General features: G+C 46.9%; 1 protein-coding gene across 1 annotated transcript in view; it reads left to right on the top strand.

Moving 5' to 3' along the window:
* DPH5 (diphthamide biosynthesis 5) overlaps nucleotides 1-13,889 on the top strand; it is an 843,469-nt gene that overhangs the window by 82,163 nt on the left and 747,417 nt on the right. The gene's annotated exons all lie outside the window — the stretch shown is intronic.

The following is a 13,889-nucleotide window of genomic DNA, read 5'->3' on the forward strand; positions in this document are numbered from 1 at the left end:
ATCAGTGATAGTAAGATTTTACAACCAGAGTTTGAGTTGATCGAAGAAGAGATGCCATTGTTCTTCATCTTCTGACTCATCGCCTGACAAGAAACGAGTACGTTTCCCAGATAAATCTGCCTTAGCAACCGATTGGGCAAAGTTTGGTCCGAAAATTTCAAAGGTGGCCTCTCCTGGTCTCTTGAAAGAGCCAAAAAAGGCTAACCGCGCCTTCAGAAGCAGGCAGGGAATCGTCAGTCTTCAACCTGTTCCTCCATAAACCTGAGTCAGAAGACCTATGGGAGGCCTATTCGAGTAGCGTGTATCAACCACAAGGACAGCTCCTGAGACAAAGGCTTCGGTCTCTTCATTATTGAAGGACTTAACGTTAAAGTTATCAGCGCTGAAGCCATCGACTTCGACCTCAGATCCAACTTTGTAATTTAAGTCGCAATTGAAGAAAGATTTTTTCAAGTCTTTTGGGTCCATCTTTGAGGAAGATGAAGATCATATCGTACCCTTCGGGTACAAGCATTTTGGCACACATAATGTCCCTGAGGAGTTGATTTCAAATCAATCTCGCTTAGAGTACTTGGATACTTGCCTTAAAGAAGCCGGTGGCTTAGACACTTCCCCTGAAGTGGAATTCGCCACACCTGACATGAATGCTCAATCAAGTGCAGCATACAGGACAGGTATGAACAGTATTTCTGACTATTTGGCCTGGGGGCATCCTGCAAAGGACATAGCTCAAGGTGACCTCACGGACATCCTAGATAAAGACCGTCCAAAGGAGCTGGTGCTGCCCTATCATCGGCTCTCAAGAGCACCATCTTGGAGAACTGGCAAAAGCTCAACACCACTGAATAAGGAGTTGGTGAGAAAATATAGATCGTCTATTGAACCTGACTTCCACTCCAGACACCCTACACTGGAAAGTTCAATAGTGCAGCCAGCAAGTTCCACTTCAAAGGCAGCTGCTTACCAAACCATCCCACCTAATAGGAGTGACAAAAATACGATGCGTTGGCAAATATGGTTCTCTCTGCTGGGAGCATGGCTCTCAAGGCCGTTACTGCACGTTGTGCCTTGGTAAAATGTGCATAGACTTTTTTAAATGTAATTTCCCGGCAGCAGAGAACATACATGAAGGAGAGATTAGGAATGGGATTAATAACATCATTAGTGATGGCCAGGAGGCAACATGCCAATGGTTGCAATTATGTCTTGATACTTCAGACTGCATTGATCGTTCTATGTGTTAAAGTGCAGGTCATCTGGAGGTTTGCATGATTGCGCAACATCCAGTTGAGGCTTTTAGACATGCCCTTTGATGGGTCCAATAATTTTCAAATGGCTCTAGAGGTCATGGACAAAGACCTGCTCAGACAGTCACCTCCTCACTACCCTCTGCCAGAGCCCCAAAACCTCTGAGCGCTTTGCGCACTCGACTCTGGTGGGAGCTAGGTTGACACAGCATCTCAAAAAATGGCGTTATATTACTTCAAATGCTTTGGCATTTCATACATTGCCTCAAGGGTACCTGCTCCCATTTCTAAAAACGCCCCCAGATTGCTCCTGACCAAGCAATCTGTTTGTGAACCAGACTCTTGCAGGAGATTCTCTCCCTGCTGGAGAAAGTTGCAGTGGAAAGGGTACCTGTAGCAGAGTAATACCAAGGTTGGTACTCTATGTACTTCCTGGTCCCCAAGAAAGGCAGAGGACTGCGACAAATCTTGGACCAGAGACGCTTGAACAGGTGCCTCAGGAAGGACAGTTTAAAGATGCTCACTCTTTCACAGATCCTTCAGCTCCAGGATCGGATGGTGTCACTCGATCTTCAGGGTGTTTATTTCATCTGCCAGTACTTACCAAGCACAGAAATTACCTGAGAATTGCCATTGGCAGTTCTCACTATCAGTTTGGAGTACTGCCTTTCGGACTGACCTCTGCCCCAAGGGTCTTCACCAAGTTGATGGTGGCGGTGGCAGCAAATCTAAGGAGGTGAGGGATTCACATCTTTCCCTACCTAGACAATTGACTGATCAGAGCTTGTTCTCCCGAACAGGGTCTGGAACATCTCAGCAACACCTGCCACTCTCACCACATACTGGGCTCCTCCTTCAACTACAAGAAGTCCCAGGTGACACCTTCCCAAAAACTGCAAATCTTTGGAGCAGACCTGCACTCTTCTTCTGGGAAGGCTTTGCGTCCCAAGTTGAGGGCTCCAACATACCTTGTAGATGATTACAAAACGCCCAGCATCTACCAGCTTTTGATTGTCTGAGGTTGATGGGCCTCGTGGCATCCTGCGTTTTCTTGGTGCCAGAAGCTAGCCTAAGGTTGAGGTTCCTCCAGTGGCCCTCAACTTCCAATGGTCACAATTCTCTGGCAGAACGACCGACCGGCTTCAGGTTCTGAGTAAGCTTGCAAAGGATCTCCTGTGGTGGGCATGTGAGGAGAATGTGATCGTAGGGGAACTTTCTCAGAAACCCTGATAACAGTAGTCATATTCTTCCCTCCTGGGATGGGGAGCTCACAAGAGCAATCTCACGAACCAAACTACACATAAACCTTTTGGAGCGGAGTGCAATCAGACTAGCGCTGGTGACTTTTTTTTGTCTTCCATACAGGGGAAGAATGTCCTGATAATGACGAACAACACGGTTGCCATGCATTGCCTCAACAAAAGACGAGGGATAGGGTTACCACCACTGTGCAGGGAGGCAATGCAGCTCTGGTTTTGGGCACGGAATCTCTATTTTGGCTGTTCACTTAGCCGGGGAAGAAAACACAACGATGAGTGGGAGTTGGCTCAGGGAGTCATTTTAGAGATCTTCATCCCTTGGGTAACCCCTCAAGCTGACCTGTTTGCATGCAGTAGCAACAGGAAATGCGACCTGTTCTGCTCCAGGGAATTTCCTCAGGGTGGATCTCTGGGGGACGTGTTTGTAGTGGATTGGGAATTTCTACTCCTGTATGCGTTCCCACCAGTTCCGATTACATGGGGAATGATGGGGAGGTTGAAGAAGTTTGGGAAGTCGATGATCCTGATGGCTCTCTTGTGCCTGGAGGATGTGCTATCTGGACCATCTAGACATTTCCATCTGCCCTCCATTCCGTCTTCCCCAAAGATTGAACCTACTCTCACAAGAGGGAGGCGGTCTTCTTCACCCAGAAATCAAACTCTGAACCTTCACGCCTGGTTTCTGAGCGGTTAAGATGCACAGATTGGGATCTCCCGGAAAACATTATAGAGCTGTTGCTTCCGTCCAGAAGATCAGCAACAAAAGCACTATACCGCTGCTGTTGGAATAGGTTTTGCAGCTGATGTAGAGCTAAAGAGATTGATCCTTTCACTTGCAATACACCTGCAGTGCTTTTCACTTGCTATACCTAGCTCATCAGGGGCTACAGGTGACTACTGTCAAGGGTTACCTGGTGGCATTATCCATCTTAAAAGGCACGGCAGAACAAGCCTCTTATTTTAAAATACCCGTTGCGATTTAGTTCCTCAAGGGACTAGCAAATATTTTTCCACCAGTCCCTTTCATGGTACCGGCTTGGGATCTGAACTTGGTACTAACATTTTTGATGGGAGCTCCACTTGAACCTCTCCATTCCTGTCCGCTCAGGTTATTAACCTTCAAAACAATCTTTCTGGTAGCCATCGTTTCTGCTCGCAGAGTGAGCGAGCTACAAGCTCTGTCGTGTAAACCTCATTTCACTATATTTTCCAGGGAAAAGGTCGTTTTTGAGGGTTCGGCCCTCCTTAGTTCCCAAGGTGGTGTCTGAATTTCATCTGACACAAACTATTACCTTGCCAGCATTTTATCCACCCCATCATCCCTTCAAGAAGGAAGAGAGGTTGCATAGACTTTACCCTAAAAGGACTCTGAGTTTTTACATTTCCAGGTTGGCAAATGTTAGACAAGATTACCAATCCTTGACTAATCAAACTTTGTCACGTTGGATCATTCTGTGTTTTTCAGTATGTTATTCTATAGCTGGAAAAGATGCCCCGGAAAATCTAAGGGCATATGCAACCAGAGGAGTGGCAACCACTTCGGCTCTGCAAAGAGGTGTACCAGCTCAGCACATTTGTAATGCTGCTACTTGGTCTTCGATACACACCTTTTCAAAACATTACTGTCTGGACACCTTTTCGGTTAAGTACACTAGGTTTGGTGAAAGCTGTTTTGCAAAATATACCAAAGAAATCCACTGGTCCCACTTGCTTCTATGAAACTGCTATGGGAGTCTATCAAAGATGAGAAATTGGTGGGAGGACACAATTCATTAGAAGAACAAATTACTTACCTCTGGAAATGTTCTTTCTCCGGGATATTTCTCCCGCGGAATCCCCATCGCCCTCTCAGCCGTCCCCTCTGACTGTTGGTGATTTGGGTTTTTAATACACTCCTCTCAACGCCCATGCAGGTTTTAGTAATCCTCAAGTCGGCTGTGCAGAAAGAGGGGAAAAACTAGAACTGAGGCAACGGACACAGTGCGTGCTATTTATACCATCATCAATGTCCCGTCTGAGCCCAGGGATGGATACAGTTGAGGGACATCAACTCAATGCCGCACAGTACCCTCTGCTCTCGAGTAAATGTCAGAGACTGCAAGCAGGATATCAATATATCAAAGATGAGGAAATCATGGCAGGAACATCCATTAGAAAGAACATTACCAGGGGTAAGTGATTTGTTCTACTTGGTCACTGTGGTTCTCTCCCTACTCCCTACTGCACACATGTACTGCTTTCATGTCAGCCATAGGCCAGTGTTCGGCATCTACAGCTCTTTGCAATGCTTTTTGCTCTGGCACTTCCATGGCTCTCCACTGGGCCACAGCTCCCTGGCATGCTCAAGACTCTGCCAACCCCAAATCTCAAAGCTATGCCAGCCTAGTTCCCCTCACTGGTTTTTTGTGCCCCTTGAATGTCCCACAGGTGCTGTCACTACTATAGCTATAGAAAGGAAGGCTCTGGTTATAGTCCGTTGCAGGGCTACAGAGGGCACCTCATCATACAGTAGAGTGGAATTGACCATGATATATTCCACTCCATGTTAGTAACTTTATAGGAGTTGCAGCAAATTACAGCCAGAATCTAAGGTCCCCCCAGCAAGTACCTTTGTTCAATTGTGTGATTAAAAAATGTCCTACTGTGAGGCTCTGAGGCAGCTTCCCTTTAGTTTTTCACTTTTGTCCCAGCTGGTTTACCTATTAGTTTGTTTGGTTTATTTTGTATTCAAAACCTGGCCCCGGCTTCCTTGACTAGCTGTAGGCCTAGAACTCTTTAAGAAGGCACATTTCAATGTACCTTTTTATAGTTGGCTATGAGGTTAGCCTTTAATCAAATTTGGGGACCAAATCACATCAAGGTGAGCCTATCAATCACTCCTATTAAAATCCAGTGTGTTGTACTGCAGCCAGTCCCTATTGATATGAGAGATTTAGTTTCTTAAGGTAGTAGCTATATATGGTCATATCTGTGCTAGCTCAGGGCAGATAAGACCAGTATGAATCAGATGTCTGGACTCATGGTTTTACCCGGATCCGGAGAGTTTCCCAGGTAAGAAGCCCACAAAGCTTGAATGTAGCAACCCCCATTCATTGGGTGGCTGTTGAAATGTTTTAATGTTTGTACCCACTGATTGGGACTTTCTCTTACTGGTGCTTTGAACACTGTCCCATGGAGGACGCTAGAGAGCCCAGCCAAGATGGCTGCAAGCCCGTGAGCTTCCTGCACCTCATTAGATCCGGGCAAGATCCTGTCGACCCCTGGCTAACTCAAACAGTTTTATGCAGTGTCAAGCAATGTGAAGGTCCCGTCCGCATTCGGGCAAAATCTGGAGCCTGTTGGACCCCGAGAAGTAAAGCAACAGTCAGTGTTGCCAGAGACCCCCCCCCCCCCACCCCCTGCACAGCGGCCTCAGGACTGGGCTCAGAGAATACCCAGAGAAGGAGGCGGTCCTGTGAGGGATAAAACAACTGCGTGCCGCGGTGATTAAGTCAGAGAGGTGAAGACAGGAGCTGAGGGGTGGCCACCACGCTGGAGGTAGCTGCGACGCAACGCCCGAGAGGATAGAGTATCCCTCGAGTGGGGGCAAGTCACGGCCCCGAGGCAGTGGGCGCTGTCGCCCAGAACGGTGTCAGGCCAGCTATTGGTCCAAGTTGGAAGCAGGAGCACGGTTGGAGGAGCAATTGGTGGCTGCAAGTAATACGCGACCCCGGGTGCGGGAAAAACACTGGAGAGAGCTTGGTGCAGCCTGGTGATGCCTGCAGGGGAGATCCTAGGAGCAACTCCGGAGTAGACAGAGGATCACCCTACACAGTGCAACCAAGTTAAACACAGCACGAAAGGCGCCCACAGCGGGCGAGATCACACGGCGCAGCCCGCTGGTGGACCTCAGGGCACACAACAGAGGTACGTGTCAACCCTGTGCAATGAGGCGGCTGCACTGGAGGCGGGCAGGCCCAGGGTGTGGGATTGGGTCCTTCTCTCCTTCCCACCCTCAGTCCGGACACAGGCTGCTAGGGTCTGCTAGAGGCTGCTTGGTAGGAGCAACACCTCCGACCCACTTAAACAGGGAAATTAATGGCGGAACCTATGGGCAACTGACCGCTCGGTATGCACTATAAACTCTGAAACACCTCACCAAGCAAGACCCAAGGCTGATGCACTGGCCCGCAAACACAACCTCCTACACCCTCGGAAAGTGATACATTAGCATCGTGCTGGCACACTCCACACAAAACAGTGGTCTGATCACTGATTCGGAGCCCATTACAACAGCAAAGGAGCAGTAAAACACCATAGTGCCTGAGGTTGCGGAGATGGAGAAATCGCTCTAGACTACACGTGAAGTGATCACCTAAAACTGCTGAACGGGGGCTTGCAGACTGGACAGCTAGGATCGGGTGCGGTGGCGTTCCGAAAGATCCGCCAGGACGTCGGGCTTGCGACAGGGGACACCGAGCTGGGCAACCATATTCCACATTGGGAAACTGTGCTCAGTGAATCAGAGGGACCTGTAGATTGAAAACGGTCCTGTCCCTGTCGTCTAGCAATATGTCGAAAGTGAGCAAAGGGGGGGGCAACAACAATCAAAGCTTCAATTTTAAAACCCCTCCCAGGCGAAAAAAAATCATAAGAGCATGGATGATTTACCTGATGGGAGCGCTCTGTCCATGACCCACGATACTTCAGTCACTTTTCACAACATCAAGGAGATGTTTAATCAGCTGCAGAACAGCATACAATCTCTTGATGGGAAGATGGACACCCTAACATGTAAAGTGGACCACATGCAGGTCCTCCTTGATGAGCACAGAGCGATATTAGACGAAGTAGAAGGGCGAATGTCCATGATTGAGGATGCCTCTTCGTCAACATCCAGGGAAATGACACAAGTGAAACGGGCACTAAAAGAACTGGCTGGGAAACCAGAAGATCTCGAATCTAAATCCAGGAGGAAAAATCTGCGAATAATAGGAGTGCCTGAAGCAGTGGAGCAGAGATTCATGGAACCTTTTAGTCGAAGAGATCCTGAGAGAAGCACTGGTAGTGGAAGAATTCTCAGCGCTATTTATGTTGATGTTGATGTTAAAGGATATTTGTACCGCGCACTATCACCACCAGTGGAAAGAGCGCTCTGGATACCAGGTGGGAAGAAGCAGATACCCGGGGCCCCTCTGCGCCCGATCATAGCCCGAATGCTGAACTACCGGGACAGATATCTAGTTCTTCATAAGGCTAGAGAAAAAGGAACGCTGACATACAAAGGAGACACCATTAAACTCTTTGCGGATTTCTCAGACCAGGTGCAAGCACCTCAGAGAACGTGCATGGACGTGAAGAAAAGGCTATGGGAGAGGGGTATACGTTATGCCATGATGTTCTCGGCCAAATTACAAATAGAACACAGAAAGCATACACGTTTTAACCACACTCTGGGCGAAGCCAACGCTTTCCTCCAACAGTTGCCACAGAACCCCAGACATGGGGGGGAAACAATGGGTGACACTGCACCTAGCATAGCATATTCCTGCTTGTGGTCATCTGACGACACCGGTATGGCTAATAGGCCGTAATGATAGCCGGGGCATGAGTGTTTATGTAGAGGGGGTGTTGTGGATGGCTGAGCACCTAGCTGCCCCTCATGCAGAAGCTCAAGTTTGTTAAAGGGGAGGTAGGGTGATGCTGATTTGTTGGGATTGTCATCTGGGGGTGGGGATGGGGTATCAGATCACTCACAGGTTGGGAGTTGTCGGTGAGCGGGGAGAGGGGACTGGAAGGTAGAATGGGGGAACATTGAGACTCAGAAAGGGCAAGTGTCACGCAACTGGGACAAGCAAAGATGTATCATATGGGACCGCATTGAGCGGATTCATTAACCCGGAACAGGAATGTTACCAAGGGCATGTAATGACCGGGTCACTTAGGAGTATCATGTGGAACATAAGGGGGCTAAATCGTCCATAAGTGTCGCAAGGTCCTACTATAAATGCAGCGACATCAGGTGGGAATAGTGTTATTACAGGAGACGCCTTTAACATCGGAGGGGGAATCAAAATTTGGGGAAAACTGGGGATGCAACCGCTACTTATCATCTTGCTCCTCGTATGCGAGAGGTGTGTGCATTCTCATTCACAGCTCTGTTGGGTTTCGAACGTTTACCACAATTAACGATTGGGAGGCAAGGGGCCTAATAGTGCAGGGAAATATACAAGGTCGACTCTACACCTTTGTCAATTACTGTGGCCCGAATCAAGACACTGTAGCAACACTTGAGTGGATAGACCTTCACTTGGGAAGGCTTCCACCTGGGGAAACCATCTGGGCCGGGGACTTCAATGTAGTCATGGACCGGGGCCGGGATCGCACAGGAGGCTCCCACCACTTGGCACCCAAGGGGACGGGCAAACTGCAGGTCATGTGTCAAACATGGGAGGTTGAAAATGTCTGGAGACTAAGAAATCAGGATAATATACATATCATTCATCTGTTCATAACTCTGCATCGTGACTGGACTTCATTTTGGCCTTCCATTAGCTGTTAGGGGCAGTCACAGAGGTAGTCATCCTAGCATGCACATTATCAGCTCAAGCCCTGGTAATACTGAATGTAGAACCGGTGGGCCGCGGAAGGGGGAGGGTACCCTGGGTGTTTAAAAGTGAGGGCCTGACAAACACACTGTTCCGAGAAGCCCTAATGGGTGCGATAGATATGTTTTTTGAGATCACTGTAGGGTCGGTGAGGTCAGCCGGGGTTCTCTGGGAGAGCTTTAAATGTGTAATAAGAGGGTAGTGCATATTGAGGGAATCAGGGATGTTGAAACAAATAACAAAGGAACTAGCTGACACAGAGGTCCACATACGTGTATTGTAGTTGGCTTCAATCACACCAACATCTCTAGAACAAGCAGAAATTATGAAGCACCTGCGAATGTTTAACGAACTAGCACATGGGGAAGCTAAACTAATTGGGTGGAAAACAGCGGTACGGCAATATGGGGAGGGACAAAAGCCGGGCAGGCTACTGGCAAGAGCTGCAAGGTTAGATGGCCAAGAAGAACGGGTCCTGTCAGTAACAGCCACACAAGGAGTGGAGAGATTTGTGGACCTGGAAAGCATACTAGAATTCTGTCAGTTCTGTGGTCCGCTATACTCTTCCCATATGCAGCTCTCCCAGGACGAAATTAACAAATACTTGTATCAGGTCGCTCTACACTGGTGCACAGATGAGGAAAGAGAGAGGTTGGGTCTCCCAGACTCTTTGGAGGAGGTGCGTGGTGCTATTCAGTCTCTCCCGTCTGGGAAGTCTCCTGAGCCTGACATGTTTACGGCAGAGTTTTACAAATACTATGCTGCGAAGCTTGCTCTCCATCTGATGTAGATGTACCATCAAAGTCTGCAGGAGGTCAGGTTACTGGAATCTCTGCGAGAGGCGATGGTGGTGGTACTGCTCAAACCAGATATGGCCCCCAATGACTGCTCATCATACCAACCAATTTCTCTCATTAACCTAGAGAATAAAATCCTGGCCAGAATTCTAGCCTCTCGATTAGCACCCCTAATGCATACAATGGTTAAGGCGGATTACTCTGGGTTCATCCCGGGACGCTCCACCTCCTATGGGATATGGAGGATGTTTGGGCTGATCTCAGTGGTGGGAAACGAAGACCTGATGGTGGCTGCCTTGTTAGATGCTACCAAGGCGTTTGATTCTGTGGAAAGGCCCTTCCTGTTTCCGGTGATGCATAGGGTGTGGATGGGGGAGCAATTCATAGCTATGGTGTTGCTGCTCTACACGCTGTCTGCTGCTAGAATACGGGTGAACGGTCAGCTCACACCAAATATACAATTGGGGAGGAGCACCCGACAGGGATGCCCCCTGTCGCTGTTATTATTCGTACTGGCAATAGAGCCACTTGCGGAGAGAATAAGGGAGATTCATCTGCATAGATGGGTTCAACTATACAAGCACAAGGTGGTGATTTCCCTCTACGCGGATTATATGGTGCTCTTCATTCACGACCCCAGACGTAACCTAGACCCGATTATGAGCAATGTTTTACAGAGTCTTTTCAGGGCTTAAAGTTAATGCTGCAAAATGGGTTCTGTTCCCACTAACGATGGGGTTTTCAGTGGCATACTATTCAGACCCGATATCTAGGGGTCAACATTGCCTGGGACACAGCTGTCCTATGTAAGTACAACTACCAGAGGGTACTAGTACTAGAACAGGCTAAAGGCGCTATGGCCAGATGGGGGAACCTGCCCTTCAGCTTCTATGGCAGTCTTCCTGATTAAAATTGTGTTACAGCCCCGGTTCTTATTCAGGGGGGGCGTGCCAATAATAGAGTGGTCTCAATCATGTACGCCATGTGCATCCACTCCAGGCAATGGACGAAGACCTCCCCAAGTAGGAAAAATGGGAGCTCTCTCTGGGACACGAGATCTCAGGTCAGGATTAGAGATATTGTTGTGAAGGGACAAGTAAGGTGTCTCTAAAGGACAGATTTAAGCTAATCCACTTTAAATACCTGCATCAATTCTACTACACGCCTGTTCAACTGCATAGCTATTTCCCAGAAGTACCTGTAAATGTGAAGGCCATTCACCTCAAACAATATTGGGAACGTGTTGATAAAAACGTATGTCTTTCAAAATGTTGAAGGGAATAGCTTAGTTACACATGATAAATGAGCAGAAAGGTGTAATGAAAAAACATTACTAACTCCACGCTTGGAGACAGGAAAGAAAAATATTAATATATTTCTATTCCAAAGTAAGCCTAGGTCTCTGTACCTTAATTGAAAGATTCGGTAGCTGCATCCTTCTTCCAGATGGAATGCAACTTTGGAAAAAGTAGCCTTGTGTCGGTGCGTTCCAAAGAGCCCGCAATTACATCTGCAGCGTTGCGTAATGCAATGCGATTACATCAGATGTTGCATACTGCATTGACCCACCAAAACGATTTGAACCTTATTTAAGCCACCACAAGACCTTCCAGATTACAATATTATGGACTGTACCTATTGTTACCTCTAGAGAGAATGTCCAGCTTTTTTGCATTTAAAACAGAAACATGTAGGGTTTAACACAGAATGTAACTATTGACATATCTGTGTCATGTCCAGAAAACTGTGTACAATACCTTACTCTGGGTGAAAAGGTGTCGATGCCAAAATTACAAATATTGGGTTTCCTGCAGAAAGTTATTGCAATTTTCAATTTATGTTAAATATATGTATTTCATAAATGTATATTATATTGGAGGATGTTAGTTATTTCAGTGTTGTAGTCACATTTGTCAATACATAATTTTCAACATTTATATTTGTGTCAGATGGGAATGTTTTTTGCTTTTGTTATGTTCTTCGCACCCTTAATGTTACGGAATCCAAGAGAGTTTGTCTTCGACACATTTTCACTTTTTTCATTCATTTACTGTTTTACATATATTATACATGAAATAATATTGTAGACTTTGCCAATAAATACTGTGGACGTTATGGGCAATGGGTCTTCATTGGAGAGGGACTATACATGCACGTTAGCTAAAATAGTAGGAAAAATACTTTTACTACACCTCTTTATTTCATTTATTTTTTTTAAACTCTTTTTATTCGTGGTCACAGAGAGAACTACATTGCCAAATCAATAATTAAACAATATACATTGTGTTTCATACATACAGTAAATATCAAAAAGATTCTTCGTCATCCGAAATCATGTTACATAAATATCCCCTGAACGGGCCCCATATGTCTTTTGGCCTACATGTTGCCGGTTGTGTCAATACATATTGTTCTTCTGTTTCATTAACATATGTTAATTCTCAAAGAAATTGTTCCATGCTGGGTGGACCCTTGTCTTTCCATTTCAGTAATATGCACTTTTTGGCCACTGGAACAGCCTTCTAACCTTCTCTGAGCACTTGCCAATATCACCAAACAAGTATTTCTGCAGAGTCAATTCCGGGGGGACCTGCGCTATCTCTTCCTATCTCTTCCAGCATCGCAGCCACATCACTCCATAATGTAGCCACCACCGGGCACTCCCAGTGCCGGTGTGTAATGTAACCGGTTTAGGATTTTAAATTGAATTAGCCGTAGCCCAGCGTTGAGCGAAATGTTCTTGGTGAGGGAACAGTACCTGGCCCAATTCCCGTCTTCTATGGACATCTGTAGGTCCCTCTCCCATTTTTCTTTAATACGATTTACCGTAGGGGTGTGAGCCTGCACTGCCTCATACAGCTTGGAGATCCCTAGGCCTCCTTCGGAGGTTATCAACTGTATGCATGGGTGTGTGGGGGGGGGAGGTTGGTCTGGGAAGAGCGGCCATCTCTTTTGAAACGCAGCTCTCATGTGGTAGTATTGCAGTGTTTTTAGGTTTTTAGCGGCCCACCTCCCAGTGCCCGCACCAGCTCCTCCAGGGTTGCAAACCTCCCATTAATGAACATAACACCCAATTTCATCTTGTGATGTGGATTCCAGGATTCTTGTATACTGCAGTCATGGGTGGCGAAAAGCCTGGGAAATTCCAGAGGGGAATTTCTGGGTTGTAGGGTGTCTCAAGTTTAAGTTTCCTGTAAATGGCCTCGCATGCCCTGACAGTGCAACTCACTGGGTTATAGTCACAGGTATCCCTGTATCGTGAATCTAAGATAACGGATTGTATGTTCGTGGTGTGTGTGGTTTATTGCTCTATCCATGTATGGGGTGTTCTGGATGAGACATTGTACCAGTACTTTGCAAATTGAGCCTGGGAGACGTAATAGCAAAAAGCTCAAAGTCGGGGGCAGCCAATCCACCTGAAGCGTATGGCTCTGTAATTTTTTCCCACCCTATCCTTGCTGTCTTCCCATTCCAAAGGAATGTCACCGCCATGGATCGAAGTCTGGCGAAGAAGGCCCTACCAGGCCATATGGGGATGTTAACAAAAAGGTAAAGTAGCTTGGGCAAGATGACCATCTTGAGGACGGCCACACGTAGAGTGAGATCGGGAGGTGTCCCCACATCTGTAATTTCGTATGTATCATTTGCAATGCGTTTTCATGATTGTCTGCATATAATGTACTCTTCTCCCTGGATACAAGGACTCCTAGGTATCTAATGTGTTGTTCCGACCACTGAAGACCTTGTGTAATGTCGGGGCATTTGGTAGCTGGTTTAAGTGGGAATATTTCTGATTTAGCCATATTAACAGTGTACCCTGAATACGCTGCAAATTCCTGTATTTCTGCCATGATGGGTGCCAGGTTTATTTCCGGTTGCCGGACATATAATAGCGTATCATCAGCGTATAATGATATCAGCTGAGTAAACCCTTTCATGCTAATCCCCCTGTCTGAATGTTGTAGCCGCACCGCAGCCGCCATAGATTCTATAGTTAAT

The sequence above is a fragment of the Ambystoma mexicanum genome, chromosome 1q (genome assembly GCF_040938575.1).
Source record: "Ambystoma mexicanum isolate Mex_15411 chromosome 1q, UKY_AmexF1_1, whole genome shotgun sequence".
NCBI classification, from domain to species: Eukaryota; Metazoa; Chordata; class Amphibia; order Caudata; family Ambystomatidae; genus Ambystoma; species Ambystoma mexicanum.